This window comes from Frankliniella occidentalis, unplaced genomic scaffold (genome assembly GCF_000697945.3).
Source record: "Frankliniella occidentalis isolate FOCC.00 unplaced genomic scaffold, Focc_3.1 Scaffold33, whole genome shotgun sequence".
NCBI lineage: Eukaryota > Metazoa > Arthropoda > Insecta > Thysanoptera > Thripidae > Frankliniella > Frankliniella occidentalis.
The window spans coordinates 1,235,040-1,255,403 of NW_026267163.1; the positions used below are offsets into that span (position 1 = coordinate 1,235,040).

A 20,364-nucleotide genomic window follows, 5' to 3' on the forward strand; every position below is an offset into this window, starting at 1 on the left:
GGGGGCAAGGGACTTGCTGCTGACGCCAACGTGCTGCAAGATTGATCGACTCGGCGCTGTTGACACGCAGAGATTTCCCCCCGTGCATTTAGGCGGGGCTCAGAGCGGGCCTGGGGCGGGGAGGGGCGGGGCGGTGCAGCGACACCGCGGGGGACCGCAGGGAACACTATACACTCGTAAACCGAAACGCGCCATGCGCGGCGGGGCTGGCGGCTTGGATCGGGTGGAGTACTCCATTTGAATTGCGCGCGTTGACTAGCTGGCTTGGAAACCGCTGAAAGTCCCCATCCATTTTTGTAGTGATTGTTGTGCGCCCGATAGCGAGTAGGCGACACGCCCGCCCCCACCTCTGGATCCGGTACAGTATCACTATACGAAAGTGGCCCTGGCTCTTTCATCAGCCGTTTCTCCGGGGCCGTTGTTTTCAAAGATCAACCTCTAACATGACGTCAAACTAACCGTAGATGTCGTTTCGCCGTGTAGTATGTGCGCCTCACTTTGATAGTGCCCCGCCCCCTGCCTTCTACGGTTTCCTTGAATATGCAGATGACTTTCCCCCCCATCATTTAGTGATTGACGCCTGTGGCCGGCCGGACCCGGCCGGACCTACCCTGTTGGGAGAGCGAGGCGCGGGCGCGTGACTGCCGCACCTTTGGCCTGCCTTTGGCCTGCTTGCTTTACGACCCCGAGGGTGAGGCGAGGCGGGCCCGCGGGGGCGGCCCTCGCGGCCCTGTGGGATTACCCTAAGGAGTCCTGAATTAATGAGCGCACGTGTCGTAAAACGGGGCCTACGGTCGGAACAAATCGGATACCCACATCCTTCTCCTTTCTTTTTGAGAGAGAGAGAGAGAGAGACTGAGGCAGCCTTGCGCGTACGCGGCGTGGTGAGGGGATGGCAATATATACTGCTGGCTGGGTGCTGCTGCGTCTTCTGCAGGGGGACTTCGTCGTCTCAGGGGCTTTGTAAAGAGCAGGGGGAAAAAGTGCTTGTTAGGTCGGCTTTGCCGATATCTGTATGGTTTTATTGTTATTATGATTGGTTTTAAGAATTACAAAAATAAAATAAAAAAATTGAAATTAATGGGGTTGTTAAAAAAATGACGCACTTATATGACAAGTTTGATGTAGTGTGCGACGCCCCTCTGCCTGCGCGCGCCGTGACCCAACACCAACTCGAAACAACAACGTACCTAATCAAATAATTGTCATCTCCCTCCTCCTGCGGGCCGCGTGTTCCAGGCGGCTCCAGGCGGCGGTCTCCAGGGTTCCTCGGCCCGTCGCACTCCGGGCCGTGACTGGGGGCAAACGGTGCAGGCATTAGCGGGTCACTGACAGGTAGAAGACCTCCGGTCACATTACAAGTGCAAGATCGTCGCATGCTGTTTTTACTGCCCTCAACATGTACTCTAGCAAGAAGTGATGGCGACAGTGTTGACCCCCTTTTTACAACGCACTTGAGGTTGTAAAAGTGAATAATATCCTCCATTATTAAACAACACCTACTTCATGCGTGGCATTGCCATTACATTGGAATGTACTGATTTGCGAAATTGTTCCCAAACAGCTGTAAACTTACAATTTTCCCATAGAAAGGGTTTGTTGAGTTTCCTTCAAAAGAAATCCTAGGTAATCGTGACATTCGTTTGTGTGGTTTCTCTGTTTGCAGCGCACCACTATAACGTGATGGAGCCACGTAGCCGAGTACGCGGCGGACTGCGGACTCGCTTCCCTTTTCTGATCGGATGCGGAGGCGCCGAGGTGCCCGCCGAGGAGGTGAGTACCCCCATGACCCCCACACCAACGGGGCATATAATTCTGCATATAATTCTTGCCTCCATGCTGCCGACGCCGCGGGGAGCTCTCACTGAAAGCGGAGCACGAGAGAGAGATAGAGGGAGAGAGAGCGAGAGAGCGAAAGAGCGAAAGCAGGAGAGCGGTACAAAACGCTGGCTGCCCGCCGCACACTCGTCGCACTCGTACTGGGCGCGCAGATTCCTCGATATGCTTCCACAATAATGGTCTGCTGGTACTCGTGGTCCTCTGACCATAAACCAGCGATTTTTGTACACATTAAAAATAACGCTTTTAGGTTTTGTTTTGCACCCCACCCCGCGACACTCTTACTCTCTTTTTGTTCCTCGCCGTGCTGTTGCCTTCTGCATGTACGGACGTAATGCGTGTCGGCGTCGCGCGCTGGAGATGGAGATGGGCCCTTTGACCTCCGCCCCTCTCTCTCTCTCTCTCTCTCTCTCTCTCTCTCTCTCTCTCTCTCTCTCGCTCTCTCGCTCTCTCCACTCCTTCTGGCTCCTGATGACCTTACGGCTCATTAATTGGACTGGGATGGAAAGAGAGGCGGAGGCACCAGGAGAGGAGGGGCATGGGGAAGTAAAGTAAAGAGGAAGAAGAGGAGCATGTGATGGACCCGAGCTGGCGCTGGTCGTGTTAATGATGATGCAAAGAGAAGGGACAGAAAGGAGCAAAATGGGAATTAATCAAAGAAAAATCTCGATTCGCACCACTTTATTCTATTGCTTTGCGGATTATATATCGGTCTTCCATCGCTCGTTATCGCACCCGCGCCAGGGAAAAGAAATGTCCCGCTCGTCATTATCCGACATGACATGTTGGTAGATGGCGGTGTCGAGGCGGCCACAGTCAGCTGAAATGTCGTTGTGCCCGGCGTTGCCGCTCCCCCCCCCCCCTTCCCAACCCTTGCCCTTGTTCTGCCCGCTGTCCGTAAGATTTTTGGCCCCGACATGGTATGGGCGGCCGACCCGACCCGACCAAGAGCGGGGAGCGCATTTTCTACGACCCGCTTGGTAAGTTATGTGGCGAGGCAAAACTGATGCGGACACGCGATAAGTATCAAGACATGCGGCAATAGCTATGACATGAAGGGACTGAGCGAGGGGCAGAGAGAGAGAGAGAGAGAGAGAGAGAGAGAGAGAGAGATGGCCTTGCAGTGGGAGACGTCTCGAAGGCTCAAGGAGACGCCATAAAGCTGGGCGGACGGAACTGATGGCGCCCAGCCTCCTTATAATATATATCTCCGCGGGCCATAATCATAAGAAATTTTCATCGGAAACCAAACGACGCTGCCGATTAAATCTGGCTGATGTGTCCTTTCCTTATCGGCGTCCCGTTTTACTTACGCGACTTAGCTGGAAAGACACTGCCAACAATTCTCCCTCTCTCTTACTCTTTCTTTTTCTCTTTCTCTCGCTTTTGCTGTCGCTGTCGCTCTCCCCCCTTCCTTTGCTCGTTCGCGGAAAGTGAATTGCTGTGAAAGTTTTCTAGGAGAGTTTTGTGCCTCGGCGGCGGCTCTAGGGGATGAACCTGAGGCGGCGCGAGAGGACTTGACGAAGACGGCGCGGGGCAAGAGGGCGGCGGCGGCTTTCACAAGACCACAACAAAAACAAAGGACCTGCTCGCCCTGCTGCTTTCAAATTCATCGGCAGCGGCGCGTTATCTCACGAAAAACTTATAAGTTTCAATGGTCCAGTGCGGGCGGCGGCTGGGATCAAACTCTGCCGGCCTCGGCCTGTTATCCTCTGGTGGTCTGCGAAGCTTGTGAACTTTGATGCCTCTATAATGCCGCCAGGCCGAAGGCCGAGGCCGTGCTGGGGTGTGCCGGGGCGTGGCGGGGCGTGGCGGGGCGTGGCGGGGCGGTGTGCGATTGTCTCTGCTAATTAGGGCCCACCAGTCTGAAATGGCTCCGTGGAGGCCTAGGCCGAGGCCGTCGCGGTGGAGGCCTCCTCCTTGTAGCGCCGGCCCGGAGCGAGCGTACCGTAGGCGGGCGGGCGGGGGGTGGCTGCTGCTGCGGGGGCTGAGCTGAGCTGCGGGCCTGGCGCTTGCGGCTGTTTGATTTCTGAGATTGCCGGAGGCTCAGGCTGACTGTGTGTGTGTGTGCCAGTGTGTCCATGTGTCGGAGCGCGCGGTTCTACCTGAGCCCCTCGCCCTGTTCGGCCCCCAGAGCAGGGGTAGTGCGCCGTAGTGCGCTGCGCTAGGGGTGTTGAGTTTCGCAGTGTGACAGTGACCGATGTGAGCGCGATGCGCATGCCGCGGGGTGGGTGGGGGGTAGGGTTGGGGGGTGGAGAGGGGGGGAATTGGCCGCGGCCGGTCGCTACTGCTGATGCGACTATTACTCCACTCTCGAGCCCCCCAACCCCCAGACCCAGCGGCTCACACTGGGGATGATTCTTGTTAATCACGCCCGAGGCTTAAGGCGAGAGGTTCGCAAAGCCTCCGCAGGGCGCGGCGTGGTGGGGCGTGGCGGTGTTATCGCCGTTTGATCCCGCGACGCGCACTTTGCGCTCTCTGCGCCTCACAAGCAGCCTCAACCAGGCTTCTACGATGCCCCCCCCCTTCTCTCTCTCTTTCTCTCTCTCTCTGTACCACCCGAGCAACCGGCAATTATTTATCACCTCATTGCGCCAGAATTTATCCTACCGGAATAAACTCGCCCCCCTACCCGCCCCCACTCCTTACTCATGCCACCCTCCACTCCTGTGTGCATGAAATATCTACGAAATGACTATACAACATATCGCGTTTATAATGCATCCGGGGAAAACTTTTTCGAGCCACTTTAAGAGCGCGCGCGCGCGCCCCCGCGCACACAAGCGGAAGCAGTTGGCCGGGCGTCACCTCGACATCTCATTAGGCGCGGCGCGGTTCAATTTAAAAGTCATCAAAGGCGTCGCGACGCCTCGGTGGCGCTGCGTGTGTAACATTGTAGTTGGGGTGGGGACATCACGCGCTGTGGTGTATGCCTCGCCCCCCCCCCCCTCTTATCCTCGTTTTGCGCGTGAACGTGTGTGCCGTACACGTAGAAAAATAAAATTCAGTTCATCAGTGCCAATCAGTTTAGCTGGATAATTTTACATTCGTGCAAAGCAAATAAAAATAGCTGGATGTAATTGAGCTAACGGTTCATTGAAGTTGCGGTTTACTGAGAGGCTAAAAAAATAGTCGAGTCTATTGACTTTATTCTTGAACCCCGGTGCTAAAAAATCAGCAGAGATTCGATTTATTTTTGCATGTGTGGCAAATACGCTGGTGGACGGACACAGACCCCTCCTATGCGACCTACTATCCGCGACTCATCCCGGCGGCACGGCCAGTGGCGCCCGCCTCGGCCCCGCCTGCCCCCGCCCGCCCCCGCCGCACTGCCCCGCTGCCGCCGGCCCTTATAGCCCCCCTCCTCTCCATCCCCCGCAACGGCCTTTAAGGCGGCCTGATTTGTTTGCTGGGGTTGTTTGCCTCCGGTGATGGGATGACCGAGACCATTCGCCCCGATCCTATGCGCGGCCCTCCCTTGTGTATACACACACCCCATGATACCCGCGCGCGACGCACAAGAGCGGCGGGTACTTTTCCTCGCGCGCGAAGCCGCGCCGGCGAACCTCTTCTGCAGTGGAGGGCTGCCGTTCACGTTCACTCCAGTCGACCGGCCGCACGGGCAGCTGAGCTGACAGGTGCGGCTGTCGCGGGGAGGAGTAGACCAGTGGGGCGGGGGAGAATATGACACTCTGTCAACCTCCCCTCTGCGAGCTGCTGATGCTTATTGTCCGATGATATTATCGTGATGGAAGTACGACGCCGCTCCACGACGCGCCCCGCGAGGTTGGTGTGCTGGGGTTGCGTGAAGCCGGTCACGGTGTACTCAAAAAGTACAAAAGTATGGTCAGCATCGCTGTTGCCGTAACAAGGACAAAGAAATGTATCGCACTGCTGCCACACAAGCGCAGGACCCGTGCTTGTCCAAGTGTTGGTACCCTAGTTATGTTTTTATATGGATTTGTAGATCATATACATGCACTACAGTCTACAGTATATTTACATATGACGCAGTCAGATTCTCTAAAACCCGCTCCAAGTTGTTATGGGGGAACCATTGATCAGCACCTCGGGACGGTGCTGACTCGAGCATAGAGAGAGAAACGAGGGGATGTGGTGAGGGGTGTGGGGGAGCCATACAATGGGGTGAGGCTGATTACAACGTTCTCAGGAGTCGAGTCGGCATGCACACTACACTGTGCCACATCAGACGCTCTCTCGCTTGTGGCCAGGCGAGGGGCGGGCGCAAGGAACATGTGGATGCCTCTCTGCGCAGCCGAAATTCTCCCCGGATAGGGGGCGGCTCACCCGCCAACTACCGCCGCCACCGCCACCGCCGCCCCTCACTCCAAAGCGCCGCTCGCGCACGGACCGTTCCGCGAAATATTTACCTCCTCACATGTCTCTGGTCTCGCTTGTTGTTGCTTCGCTCGGCGGCGTGGGGCGCGTCGGGGGAACAAAAGCGTCAATAACGTCACGTCTTTATTGGGCCAAGGCCTTTTCGCGGGATGAAATTCTTCTTCCTTCTTCCTCCCGCTCACCCCCGCTAGCTCTCTCTCTCTCTCTCTCTCTCTCTCTCTCTCTCTCTCTCTCTCTCTCTCTCTCTCACCCGCTTCTCCTGCTCTCTCTTACTTCTCCGCCCTGCCCCATTTCCCTTCCTTCTCCTCCTTCCCCTTTCAATTTAGAGCGTGGAGGTTCCACCGAGGGTAATCCTTCCCCAGCGCCCAGCCCCGCCCCGCCCCGCCTACCCACCACGCCCGCTGTGGGACGCACAACCCTGCTCGCTCATATGTGGAGCTCCAATTTATTGAAATGAAATGCACCGGCTTGGTGTTGTCAGGTCGTGCTGGGGCCGCCAGCGCCGGCCAAAAAGTGCCGCGCTCTCCGCCTTCTTGTAATGTCGTTAGTGCAGAGCAGTGGCCAAACGCACCGCCACGCCCCCCCAAGGGCACTAACGACCCCGCACACGGGCCAAAGGGACCAAAAGGGTTGGGCCGTGGGCGGGTCGACCGGGCCCGACTGGTCAAGTCTTTTGCAGCGCCATGGCCGGGGTCCCGTTGTGGTTTACTTATGGGTAATGTGGCTATGACGGGGTGCGGGCCGCTTGTTTCCGAACCTAACTCCCCCACCCTCTCCTCCACCCCAACCCCTCAGTGCCGGCCGCGCCGCCCTTCCCCACCCCGCCCCGCCCTTCCCCTTCTCATTCTGCCCTTGCCCCGCCAGCTCCACTCTCGCTCTCACCGAAACTTGCGTTTGGAATCGACTCGACTCTGCGGCCCTCCCCAACTTGCTAATGGCGGGCCAGCAGAGCGCCGATTTTGCCTAGCGGAGCGTGGTGCGGAGCGGGGGCGTGGCGTGCAGGGCTTTGGTTTGCCGATATGTAGTCGAATGGGACGACTATACAGCGAGCCGCAGCCTCTTCATAAAGGGGAAATATTCGGTGGTGGTGGCTCGGCGAGCGGGTCTGGGCTGGGTGCCCCATGTCCCGCCTCTTGTATTTATGATGGCCATCACTGTTAGCCACCACACAACGGCTTAAACCAACTTTTTGCGAGTAGCGCGTGTGATTATCGCGTGCTTCTGCGTGCCTTCGTGCCCGTGCCTCTAGCTCGCAAGCAAATCCTTTGGCGCCCTTCCCTGCTCCACCCCTTGTACGCCAGAGCGTTTAACAAAACAACCACCACGACCATTTCCTCTCCCTGCGGCTCTGCGACGATATTTTTGGCGTTGCTACTAATCTCGTGGTGACCACACACTTAAATGGCCTTGAAATAAAGTAACGCGCCTCATAACCTCTCAGGTTAAATTTCGTAGATTATCGCTAGCACAAGGGGAAGTAATTAATTTTGTTGCAAGGCAAAATGCAAATGAAATTTTTGTACGTGCCTCTTGCTGGCTCGTTTTAAACTACCAAAATGGTGGTGGTAATACCGTTTGGAAAACCACTTGACTGAACCTTACCGCCAAACACCACGCTCGCAAAACAATGCTCTTCTGTGCCATATCAATAATTATTTTTGGAGTAAAATAACCAAAAACGTTTTCCGTCCCCACACGCTCCTCATTCTGACCAATTTCCTCGCCACTGATGGAGGAGAGGTCCACAGCGGGCTCAGCAGTGTTGCCTCCTCTGTGCCTCGCCGGGCCGGGGCCCCAGAGCTGCGGCAACGCTGAGCAGAGAGCAGCGCCGCGGAGGCCCGTCGGACGGAGCGCGCCGGGGAGGCGGCGGGCCGCCGCGCACGCCTGCGGAGCGGGTGGCCCGCCCCGCCCCTGGCGCTGCGCTCGCCTCGCCACGGCCGCAGACCCGCTGCACTGGAATAAAATCTTTTGAAAGTGCCATATTACCTGCAACACTTAGTGTAGCACGGCGGCACGGCCGCTATGTGCTCAAGATTTGCTGCTTTTCCCGGCTTTTCCTCGCCTTTTATTTATTGCTGTCACACATTCCTAGTTTGACTAATGTATGCAATGCCATTTAACCCTTAAAGATTAAGGATCACTGCGTTTGTAAGATTCATCGCGTTCATGTGCACAAGGACACACCAACCTAGTTGAAAACTTGTCCCTCCCCATCATTTAATGTGAACCTGGGCGAGACATGAGACATCAAACGTAACGAATAATCTGCTGTAAAGTTATACTAAAATGGTCTGCGCACATGTAAATGAAATACAAATTTGTTAGAACGTTTGGACAAAAAAAAGGCAATTGTACCTAGCCTAGCTTGGCTTGTATCCTAGAGGCAAATTATTTGTATCTGATGAAGATGTGTCCTAGGACAAAATTGGCCCTCCCGATTTAGGGAGTCGCTCGGAATGCGCGAGCGCCGCGTCCGCAGCCTCTCTCACATGCCAAGTACGGCTCCTCGTGCGGCTCAGAGGGAGGAAAATAAAAAGACGATTGCGCATTCCAACAATGATTTGACTGATTAGCTTATCCGGAATTCCGTTTGCGATTCCTCGCGGGCCTTCACCCTACCGCTCCGCCCGCTCCGCCTCCGGCCGCCTTTTCTGCACGACGGCGGCGGGGCTCGGGCGCGTTTGAGGTTCAGAGCAGCCCTCACATAAGTTTCTGGCCGGCCGAACGAAACCCTTTAGGTCGGTCCCAATACCTCCCGACAATGGGAGATAATGACTCCGAGCCGGATAGCAGCAGCGAGGGGCCGCCTGCCGAAGGGGTTGGCAGAGAGAGGGGGAGCGGCGGCCAGAACGGGCGAGGGCCGTGGAGAGCGAGAAAGGTCTTCGTGCCGAGACTCGGCAAAACAGGCTGAATTAAAAATCAACTCTGCGTCCGCTCGCGCTGCCGCTGGCGCTGCCGGGAAGGCAACTGTAGTCGCCCATTGTTCCACGGCGACACCCCGGCAGCAGGCTGTACGGAGGAGCGCGCAGGACCGCGCCAGGACGCCGCCAGGACCTGTTTGTTAACGCCCCACACAGCCATTATCGTCATTAGACTGGTGGCCTTGCCTTATTACTGAAAATGGCGTTTTTATTATTTCATATCCTTAATGTCGTCGGCCGCCGCGATGAAAAATTACGCGTCCCTTCATTCTGCAAAAGGTTAAGGACGACATAATTTTAGTTTTCGTACGATGTTGCTGGCCCTCGCCAATAGTCGAGGTGGAACCGGCGGTCGTTGGCAACGAGGTCATCTCAAACAGAAACCAGTTCGTTTTTTTTTCGGCAAGGTTTATTATGGCAGAGCTGAGGGAAACATGAAAGAAGCGCCGGACAAAGCCCGCCCGTTTGCCTATTTTCGAGATGGCAACTTTCTTTTTTTGCAGCCCCCTCGTCATCAGGGTGGTCTCCGTCTTCGGTTTTCCCAGGAAAGAAAAAGAAATTTGGCGTGTGCACGAAGGGCTGTTCCTTTCCTACCTCTTCCCTCCCCTTTTTTTATTTTTTTACTTTATTCCTCCCTGGCTTATTTCTCCCTCGTGTTTTTCTTTCCGCGGCAAGCAGGAAACCTGATTGCATCACATTTGCGCTCTCCCGTATTCTCAATTTCAGGTGAGGGTTAGCGAAGGAACCAGACGTATATAGAGAAGTAGAAGAGGAGGGAGAAACCACGCATGCATAGAGGGGGCAGTGAGTGAGCGCGATAGAAGAATCCGTGGAAGTTGCACACTCACACGTACGCGCTCCCAAACGTAATAAACAACACTGTAACACCCTCCCGGCCTGTCCCCTCGCGTCCCCTCCCCTCCTCGCGGGAACGGCCGACGAGCTAGTCGACTCGGTGCCATTGGCATAATATTGTCATAACTCGAATCGCTAACTGGCCATCGGGCTGATCCTCATCAAATCGCCTCTGAAACGTATTCAGGAACTTTGGCGTCTCACGACGGCGGCCACGTCGCCTGCCCCCCGCTCAGCCGCTCCGCCTCGCCCTTTGTGTTGGTCCAGCAGCCCTTCGCTCCCCCCTCACCCCCTTCCTCCACCCCTTTCGAAACGACCCGGAATTTATTTTGGCAGGGTGCCTTAGGGCGTAATGTGTATTTTCTCTGGGTCTTCCCCCTTCGGGTTCCCCCTTGGGGTTGCGCCCGCCGCCGCCCGTGGCCCGTGTTTGTTTTTCCCGCGCCGGCGAGCGGACGAGACGCGGGTCTCGAATTTCTTGGCGAGTGATCGGATAATTACCCCCACCCCCTGCTAGCGCCGCTGCACCCAGTATCACTGCCGGCTTCTGCTGCAGTCGGGCTGCTAATTACACTTTGAAATCAGCGTCGCTGCTGCATTCGGCCCGGCCCCTCGGCGTGTGCCGTGGCGTCGCTCGGGGCTTTAAGGGCCTGAATATTGGAGCAGCTAGGAGGACCCACCAGGACCCTGATGGGCGAATGATAAAGTTTTTGTTTCTAGAAGAGGATTAAGAAGATCCGACGTGGGGTGGCTAGCATCTGGCCCGCCCCACACCGCCGCGCCCTCACTCCCCCTTCCGCTGCACCACCACCACCACCGACACAACCTCGCCGCCGTTTTTGTCTTGCGCAAGAAAATCGGCTCTGTAAGTCGCCCCTAAGCCCCGGGCAGCGGCGGGGCAGGCCCGGGGCGCCGGTCTGCGCGCGAATTGTTGCCGGCAACCCTTTGGATGCGTCCGGAGGGCCCCAGACCCGGGAGGGTCCGGAAGGACATAGCCGTCCTGCGCCTCGCTGCGGAGACAGCCCGCACTCTGAGCCGATCGAGGAGTCGCCCCTCCTCCTCTCTCCCGTCTCGAGTTTGATCAGTACTTTAATCGCTTTGCGAGGAAATCTCCCTATCCCCGGCCAAGTTTGCATTCTAGTTTTATGAGACCTTTTGCCCCAGTCCGTCGCTAAGTCTCCGCGTCCCGTCGTCGAGCTATCACAGGACTTCCCTCCCTCCCCCTCTTTGTACTGTACCTGAGCCGACAAAGATTCCATTCTCTCCACAAAACTAACTTGCTTTATAGTGCAGAGAAGCACTAGTGGCTCCTATTGCGCCAAAACTCATTAAATTTAGTCGTCAAGCACGTGACCTTCCGACTAGTTCTTATCATGACAAATCTCGCCATCCCCCTCTCTCGCTCTCCCGCTTTACTCCGGCTGGCTCTAGAACGCCTCTGGCGCCGTTCCGAGGACGCGAGGTAACAAGGGCTCAGCTGATGCGGAGCTTGCTCGCTTGCTCTCGCGCGCCAAATGTCAGAGGCCGTTGACCGGGCGGGTCAGCTGCGCGGCGGGCGCGGTGTGTGTGTGTGTGCAGCTGCATGCAGCTGCCGAGTCACGGCCGCCGCGCCACACCGCGCCCCACCGCGCCCCACCACGCCCCACCAAGCCCCACCACACAGAGTTTGCTGCAGCCTGACACACGTTGCACTGCAAATGGTGTGGATGTAACAGGGAGACGAGGTTGCTGCTGTTTGAACTGAAAACAAAACACGCATGTTCGTGTGCATTTAAGCAGGGTTATTGGGGCCGTTCACAAATGACGTCACGCAAATTTCGGGCGATTTTGACTCCCCCCCTCCCCTTCGTCACGCGGCTAACCTAACCTTCCAATGCTTTCAGGATAGGACCGTCACGCGGGCAGAGACCCCCTCCCCCCCCTCAGATGCGTGACGTAATTTGTGAACGGCCCCATTTTGAAGAATCCGGTGTTTCACATGCAGCGGTTCCTCATCTGGTACAGTGGCCTTCTTAAAAAGCCATTAATACGCCAAAATTACAAACATCTGAATTTTAAATGGAATTCTCAAGTAATCGAAATAATTCACTAGAATTCTCTGAAAGGCAAACTTGACTGACGTAAAATACATACCCTATTCGATCTAATTTCTCCACTTTATCTCAACAGACATCAAGAAAGAATGAGAGAGAGAGTGAGAGAGAGAGAGAGAGATACTGTATCTCCGGAGATCTTTGTCGTCCGTTGCATTTGGCGTTCGTACCTCATCTTTGTGTCCCGCTTTCGTATTTACAAACACCTTCTCTCGCTGTTGACACTGTCTGCTGGGCTTCCTATACCTTTTTGCGTTGGATCTCTGCATGTAGCCCGCGGCGCTCACCGAACAGACTGGTGACTTTGAGGTGGCGCTGCGGACGCGGAAGCATCGGGCTCAGCGCTGCAAACTCTCGCTACGCGACCGGGCCCCAGGATATTGTTCGCCCTTCATATTTTGTGTTGTGCGCATTTGGTAGGGGCCGCCAGCCAGCAGCTGAGCTCAGCTGTGGCCGATTCGCTCGAGTTTGCGTTGCTGTAGGCGGTCACGTTTGTTGTCGCGAGCGAGGAAAACCTACCTGCTTTCCGCCTCCCCCCCCCCTCCATTTTCTCCTCACCGTGGCATTAGCGGCGCGTTTCCCTAGCTTCTCGTGCGACGCGAACAATAGAATGACACACGAAACAATAGGCGATCAAGTCCATAGTGCCTGCGCCCTGCGCCTTGCCTTCCTTTCGCGTGCCCGGGCCCGGCCGCGAGCATCCCGACATCTCGAGAGAGGACCTCGGAGAGGACACAGCCACGACATGATCGAACCTCCGTCTATGTCACTGTGACTGTGACTCACTGTCTTTCTATCACTGTCACGGGACAGTGACCCTGATAAGGGGCCCGATAGGAACCAGTAGTTTTTGGTCGACAAGGAAGGAGCAAAATTACATCCTCGGCCTTTTTGATGCATTCTTTCGTTTGCATTCAAAAGTAACTCTTCCCACCGGAGTGGAGGCCTTTACCGGAAACCTATGTGTGTGAATGCCCCACACTTGTATAGGTGTGAAAATGCCATTCGTACACATTGAGACTGAGGCACAAGCGCTTCATAAAAAGATTTATTTGAAAATCTGTGTGAATTCAAACTAAAATCCCATGGAGAATTTTGTAGCTGAATCACTAAGCAGGAATAATCGTGCTTAAACACAGAGAATTAGCGCCTTATTAATGAGATTTTGTCTTCTATTGTGTAGATAAGTAAAATCGTGCATCTAGTTGCGCATGCACGGATTTATTCAGAATAATGAGTTATTTTGTACACTACACTAGCTTCATGTTCGTTATATTAAGATAGGACTAAGTTTAGCTTGTGCTCAATAAAAAACTCGACAACATTATGCAACTTTAAAAAATTTCTCACTCCCCTGAGTGTACGAATGGGCATTTTCACGCCTACAAGTGTGCGACATCCGCGCACTGTATTTCCAGTGTAGACTATATGCTCCGCTCCCTCCCTGCCCGCTCTGTCCGATTGCCGTACGAATGCACACATATCCCCGTTGGATTTCGCTCCCCGTCGCCCAACCTGTTATTATCCACACGTTGGTAATCACTGGCTGCCCGGCCAGCCGGGCCCGCCCGGCCTCATAGCCCTCCTCTACTGCTCTATGCTCCTCTTTCGTGTGGAGACCTCGTTACGGAGCCACACGCGACGCCTCGCCTCTGCTGGCTGTGGTGTAGAAAATGGAAAGGGAAAAAAAGGCGAATAAGTCAAAGAACATATCACGAGAGCAAAAATTTCAAACATTGTGTCTTTGTAATATGCATCTTTCATGCGCGCGGTTTGGTTCGTTCCATTCACCAGTAGGTAACTGGGATGCGAAAAAAATCCCAAAAAGCTTTTTGAAAATTCCCTAGACACTGGTCTGTAATTTTCCGTCCGATTAAAAACAAGTTTCTTCAGAACAGATTTTGTTTTTAGTTGGCTGGCCCACGGCTGGCCCACGGATGGCCTATGGCTGGCCCGTGCTCTGGGGCGTTACGCCCCGCGAGGCCTGCCTGGCACGACCTAGCTGGCTCCACTGATAACAATAAGGGAATAGATCCACGGACCGCCGCGGCCCCCCGGCCCCGGCCTCCATTTTGTTCGTTCCACTCCGTTCCGGTCCGCCTCTGCCAACACACACAAAAGAAAATCTGTCATTAGGCGATGTTATCTCTCCAAACAGCGGAGTACAGAGGGCACATTTGCCATTCATGATCATGCATCGCTAACTCAGCCTTGTAATTTGAAAAAGAAAAAAAGTACCATGTTCGAGTGCGTTGTTCGAGTTTTTATTTATTCGAGCAGTTTGTAGCTTCAGGTCCCGCCTCCTCAGGCACCCTCGTTTGTTTTATTTGACGCCGAACTCGGTTAGTCGTTTTCTAACGATTATGGTCTAAATTATTGGGCATACCAGCCTTGTAGTCGTGCTGGGCGCCGAGGCCCTTAAACAACTTGTTCACAAATGATGTTTCCTTCCGTTCAGACCGCCCAGCGGCCGCCATAATGTTTGAAATAAAGTACGAAAAATGTACCGTTCTCTGAGAGCGGACTAACGTCACTTCTACTCAGTGTCGTTTTCCTTCTCGTCGTCGTTACTGTTTTTTCTCACACCATCTGCCAGCGGCCGCTGTCTTATGACATCGCCCACGTCGTCTAGTAGCAGTCTCGCTATCGACGAAAAAACACGCACTGCGGGCTGCGCAGGGGAAGCTGGGAGATGGGGGAGAGGAGCAGGCACCGCGGCTGTGACAACTGGAGACTGTCATGGGGCTCTACGAGCTCGACCGACCAATAACTGGGCCGAGACTCATGCTCCGGAACAACAGACCCTCAGGAACTACACTCTAAATAAGTAAGAAAAGTTTTGATCCTTAAAAAACTGGAACCAACTGGAACGCTTTTGAGCATTTCAAGAGTTTTTAGCAAATGCTATGTGGTTTCGGAGTTTGAATTGTCGTCAAGTTAAAAGTTGCTTAGCGTAAAACGCTTAAACTTAAATTAAAAGTTATCAAGTTTTCGTTTGTTTAAAGTTTTCTACCAATTTGTTCCGTTTTTTTTAAGTAACATAATCTCACATCACATGATTTCTGATCGCATTTACAACATCAGCCCCCCCCCCCCCCCCCACTTTGTGCCTGGCCGCTGCTCGCCGCTGGATTAGTCGTCTACAAGCGTCCCGCAAAGAAAAACAGGCCCCGGCGCCAAACTTGTCCAAATAAGCGACCTGCCGAGTCACATCGGCCGCCAGGCCCGGGCCAAACAGACCCAGCCAATCAACCAGGCCATTCACGTCCGGCAGCGGAGGCTCGGGGATGAACCCTGCTAATCGCCCGTGGGGCCCATAGGACCCATAGGACCCATAGGGCCCATGGGGAGCGCGCGGGCGCACGGGCTTATAGAGGGATTTGTGTGTTTCTTATCGCCGCTTTTGGGTACGGCGCCAAAGTGGTTTCCGGGAGGGCGTTTTCTTTATTTTCTTTCCCTGTTTTACCCCCTCCCGCATGGTGCGACAAATATTTATGGTGGAGGAGCTTTGACCAAGGAGGTTAAGAGTCGCGTGCTCAGTTTCCAAGAAATTAATGAACACGTTATCGACTATTTAAATTGTTTTATTTTCTGTGTGTTAAGGTTACGGAAACTCATGGCCTTGACTTTCCCAGAAAAACGTACTTCACGTATCGTGCTTCCACTGTTCCTTAGGAAATTTTGACTTTGATGTAAAGCTTAATTCAGTTCATTCAAATTCCCCTAAATTAGCTTGAATCAGCTTTATGCCAAAGTCAAAATTTCTTTTGGAACAGCGGAAGCGCATTTTTTTGAGTGAAATCAAAATGTTTTTCTTGGTGTGTGACTGGGATTGTGCCGTCCTGTAGGATGGTACAGCACCGGGCGGGGGTTTAAATGTGGAGTTGGACGCATTGTCGCGGTCGCGCGGGGAAATCTGGTGGGAAATGGTGCGGTGGAAATTAGGAGGCTGCAACGCTCGACCATGGGGCCAATTTGCACGGTAATGGCTCGGCGTAGGGTTGGCAGCGAAAGGGGCGGGGGTTGGGGGAGTTAGAGAGAGGGACAGCGAGGTGGGGTCACTACTACAGCCTGCGTGGCCTGCGTGTCCGGCCCGTCGGTATTAGTCACCACCCTCTGGCACTATATGGAGCCACGCCCCGTGCGCCCCATCATCCCCCCGGGGGCCACGGCTGGAGTTGGCTCAGCTCCCCCCCTCCCCCCACCCCTCTCTCTATCTTATTGCTCTCTCTCTTTGTTCCACACACACACACGGTGCGTGGGTCGCCTCCTGTCATCACAGATTTCACGTCGTCCGGCGTAAAACGGACGTCACGTATTGAATCCAAGCACCTCCACGTCCATCCTCCTCCTCCTCCTCCTCCTCCTCCTCGGGGGCACTCGGGGGACGTCGTCATCCTGATGGGGAGGAGAGCGAGGCAGAGAGAGAGACACGCCTCGCCCCCCAGCGCCAGAGAAGAGCCGGGCGCGGAGGCAAAGAGAGAGGGGGGAGGTGTAATTTTACGTTACATGTGAACGGCCTCTCCCGCCCACACATACCTTGGTCCTTCATTTCCTGGGCCCGTGTTTGGGTGGGGATGGAGGGCGGGAGGGAGGGCGTAAAGTTTACATCCCCAGGAGTAGAGAAAGACCGGGCAGGGGGGGGGGGGGCGAAACCGCATGCACGGGGCCTATGCACACGTTTACACAATAAGAAGATGCTACCGGCGCCTGCGGCGGGGTGGGCGGGGCGGAGCGGGGCCGCATCTTCACCATAACCCGCCCCACGCCGCTCCGTCATGCGTGCCAGACCCCGCTCTCTACCCCGTGCCTCGCCCGGCCGCCCTCTGTGTGCGTTATGTCTCACGTGGCGGGCGGGGCGGGGCGTAAGGATTTTAGGGGGTCAACTCACGCCACAGGGTGATGGCTCCCCCTCCCCCTCGAAAGATATCAGGAAATGGTTGGGCGCCGCTTCCCCTCCTTGATTTGCTTTGTTATCAGAAGGCGATTCCCATGCAGGGCAGAAGGGCTGTGCGGCTGAGGCCGCCCCGCCCGCCCCCGCCCGCCTTTCTTCCTGCTGTTTTACATGCTTTCCCTGCTGCTCCTCAAACTTTTTCATACTTCCTATGCAGTATGGGTCCCTGCTTCTGTCCTCCGCACGGGGGGCTCGGCACGTCGCCGGCGCCTGTTGTATTTGGATAGAGATCGTCCCCTGCGCCCGGCGAACTGTTCCACGGAGAGGAATATAAAAAAAAACCGAATATCTTATATATCCCGTTACCCTTTCGAAAGTGAGAGAGAGGAGAGGACTTGGTGAGTGAAGGCTCGGGCCTAGTGCCTTGAATGCGCTAAAATGACCCAGTTTGTTCGCAGCATGCATCATGAAACTCAATCAGGAACGCGTTTTGCCGCATCTTGAGTGTGACACACCTGTGCGAGGGTGCACTGCACTGCTTCCGTTTGTTAAGTGGTCACCAGTGGTGAGTGACGACGTGTCCTCGCCGGGGGTCGTTCGCTCGTTTCCGACTTCATTACCGTGAGAATGGACAGGCGGCCTCGTCCCCGCCGGTCCCCGCCGGCCACTGGCTTTTACCGGGCGCGCCCCATGCGGGGCCGTAAGTGCGGCGGGGCGGGGCGGGCGGCCCTCATACTCGCGGCGGCACCTGTCAGCCGCGGCCTGGCCCCGGCCCCCGGTCGTCGTGGTGCTCGCATGGTGCTCGTGGTGCTGGCCACGGTGGTCGTTGCTGGCGATAACCGCGCCCAGCGTATACCACTACTTTACAAGCACCTGCATGGCCTGACCTGAATCCAACAGGATATCACCACCTCCCACGACCGTCACGACCACCACCAACCCCCACGAGCACCACGACCAGACCACCACAACCAGGACCACCACCACGAGCACCACCACGACCACCACTACGACCACCACTACGACCACCACCACGATCACCACCACGACCAACACCACGACCACCACCAGGACCACCACGACCAACACCACGACCACCACGACCACCACGACCACCACGACCACGACGAACACTTCGACGACCACTTCTACGACACTTCGACGACCACCACGACGACCACCACCACAGACACCACCATGACGACCACCACGACGACCACTTCCACAGACATCACCACGGACACCAGCACGGACACCAGTACAAAACGTCCGGACACGTTTATCTTTGATCTATTTCGAGGCAAAAATCTCTTTCCTTCATCGAAGTATAGTCATTTGCAACTGTTTCAAAATTTGAATAACACTTCTGGATGAGATCTGATAAACGACCGTCGCCAGTCGCCACCACCACCGGCCAGACGGGGTGCGCGAGGGCTGCTTTGCTGCCTCTCGTCTCGTCAGACGGCGCCGGCCGCGTGGCAACCGGAGCCCGGTGCATCGCGTAGGAAGTGCAGCCGGCACAGGAAGGCCGAGGAGAAGCACCAGCACCTGTCCCGGCAGCGCGCTGCAGCGGGGCTGCACGTACTACAACGGCCGTAGTGCTTTTTGGCACTCAACACCGACACGCCGCGCACGTCCGGAGGCGGACACTATCGCCGTGAGTGCGGCCCGGCGGCGAGGCTATCCATAATGCCGGTGGTTGGTTCGGCCCCTCTCAGGACCCGGCGGTGGGCCTCTGGGCCTGCCGCCTGTGTTTAGGGGACATAAAGGCGTCTGGGCATGGCTATGCCAAGCGCTATATGCGGGCGGGGCCGGGGCGGGGCGGGGCGGTTTATACCCCTCATTATGCACGCGCGCGGGGAGCGCGTAGATACGGGCTCAGGTGCGGCCGGGGCGTCAATATGCCGCCGCTCCCGCCGCCCCCGCCACCGCCGCCCCCGCCGCCCCCGGTTGGGCCGGTACGGCCCACCTGGCCAGGGGCGCCTCACCTGTGGTGCGCTGCTGGCCGGCCGACTGACCGACGGCAGCCTGTGCGGAAAATTGCGACGAGGATTTACAATGTTTTGAGACCGCTGTATATACGTATTTTACCGTACCCGACATCAAAAAGAGAGCCGTTTATTCAAACGCCATTATTTTTGCGGTGTTCGGCGGTGGGTAAAAAAGACGCGAGAGAAACCCACACAAATACAACAACAAAACGAGGAATAGTAGAAACGTATTGCGGGGGGTGCGTGCTGCGTACAACGGGCAAACATGGCACGCCGCTTTGGATGGGTCGCCGGCTGTCACGTTACAGTACTGGTGGTGGAGCCCAAAGTGCGTGCTGGACTAGGCCCAGTCAGACCTTTTGTTTTTCTTTCACCTTTTAATTTTGCCTGCTGCCTGTGTTATTAGTTTTGCAGCATGTATGTACGATAATCAGGCACAGTTTGTTTGAAATCGGAACATAGCGAACCCTATAGACTAGTTTCTCTATGAGCGAACCTGACAATAGGACGAGCAGGTGGGGGCGATTCGAGCGGGGAAGTAGGTCAGTCTGTGGGCAAAGGCACACTCATACAGTCATCCGCAACCCCTCCCCTCCCAACCCTGTCTCTCTCTCACACACACACACACACACACACACAGATTCGCGTCCACACTCTTTCACACACACACACACACACACACACATTCACGTGTGTAAGCACACACCTGTCCAGCTACTGCTTCAAACCGACAGCAGGTGCGAACCAATAGAGCATCTCAAGCGCGCCCAGCTGACTGGGAAGGACGCTTCATTTGGCGCGCCTGTTTGCTCTCTGCCGCTCACTCCGCACTCTGTTTGACCTCTCTATTCCGAGTGCTGCTGCTGCTCGCGCGTGACTCTGCCGTCGCGAGGAGCCCGTCGCTGCGCACGGCGCGGCGCCTACCGGAAGCAGGCGGCGACGCGGGCGTGCCCTCGTACTGGCGCGGGCGTTTTTAAACGGCATCGGCGTAGTTGAAATTAAATAAGTCAGACACACGGCCTGCACCGAGACTACCACAGCAGATCCCCTACGCCGCGCCTGCTAAACTCGACCCGTTTCAGAAGCGGGCCTCTGCGATTTACTGCAATCGTTGGCACGTCAATCTCACTTTTGCAGGTGATTGCAGTACTGTAATCCGCCGTCCATACGGGTGTTACAGAGTACATACAGTGCGGACTTGTCTGTTTCTGGACGAGGCGCGCCGCTGCTGCCGCTGCCCTCCAGCCTCCTCTCTGTCCTATCTCTGTCCAGCCAGGGGTACGCACTCGGTGGCGCCTCGGCAGCGGCGGCAGCAGCAGCAGCAGCAGCAGCAGCAGCAGCAGCGGTGCACGCCGGCCGCACCGCAACGAGAGAGAAAGTGTGAAGTGTGACCGGCGGGTGGAGGAGGGGGGGGG

At 55.8% G+C, this 20,364-nt stretch overlaps 1 long non-coding RNA gene across 1 annotated transcript in view; it reads left to right on the plus strand.

Moving 5' to 3' along the window:
- LOC127749135 (uncharacterized) overlaps nt 1-20,364 on the plus strand; it is a 111,819-nt gene that overhangs the window by 46,744 nt on the left and 44,711 nt on the right. The window contains exon 2 of the long non-coding RNA XR_008010979.1: nt 1,667-1,773. This is a non-coding gene — a long non-coding RNA (uncharacterized LOC127749135). The remainder of the gene's footprint in view (nt 1-1,666; nt 1,774-20,364) is intronic.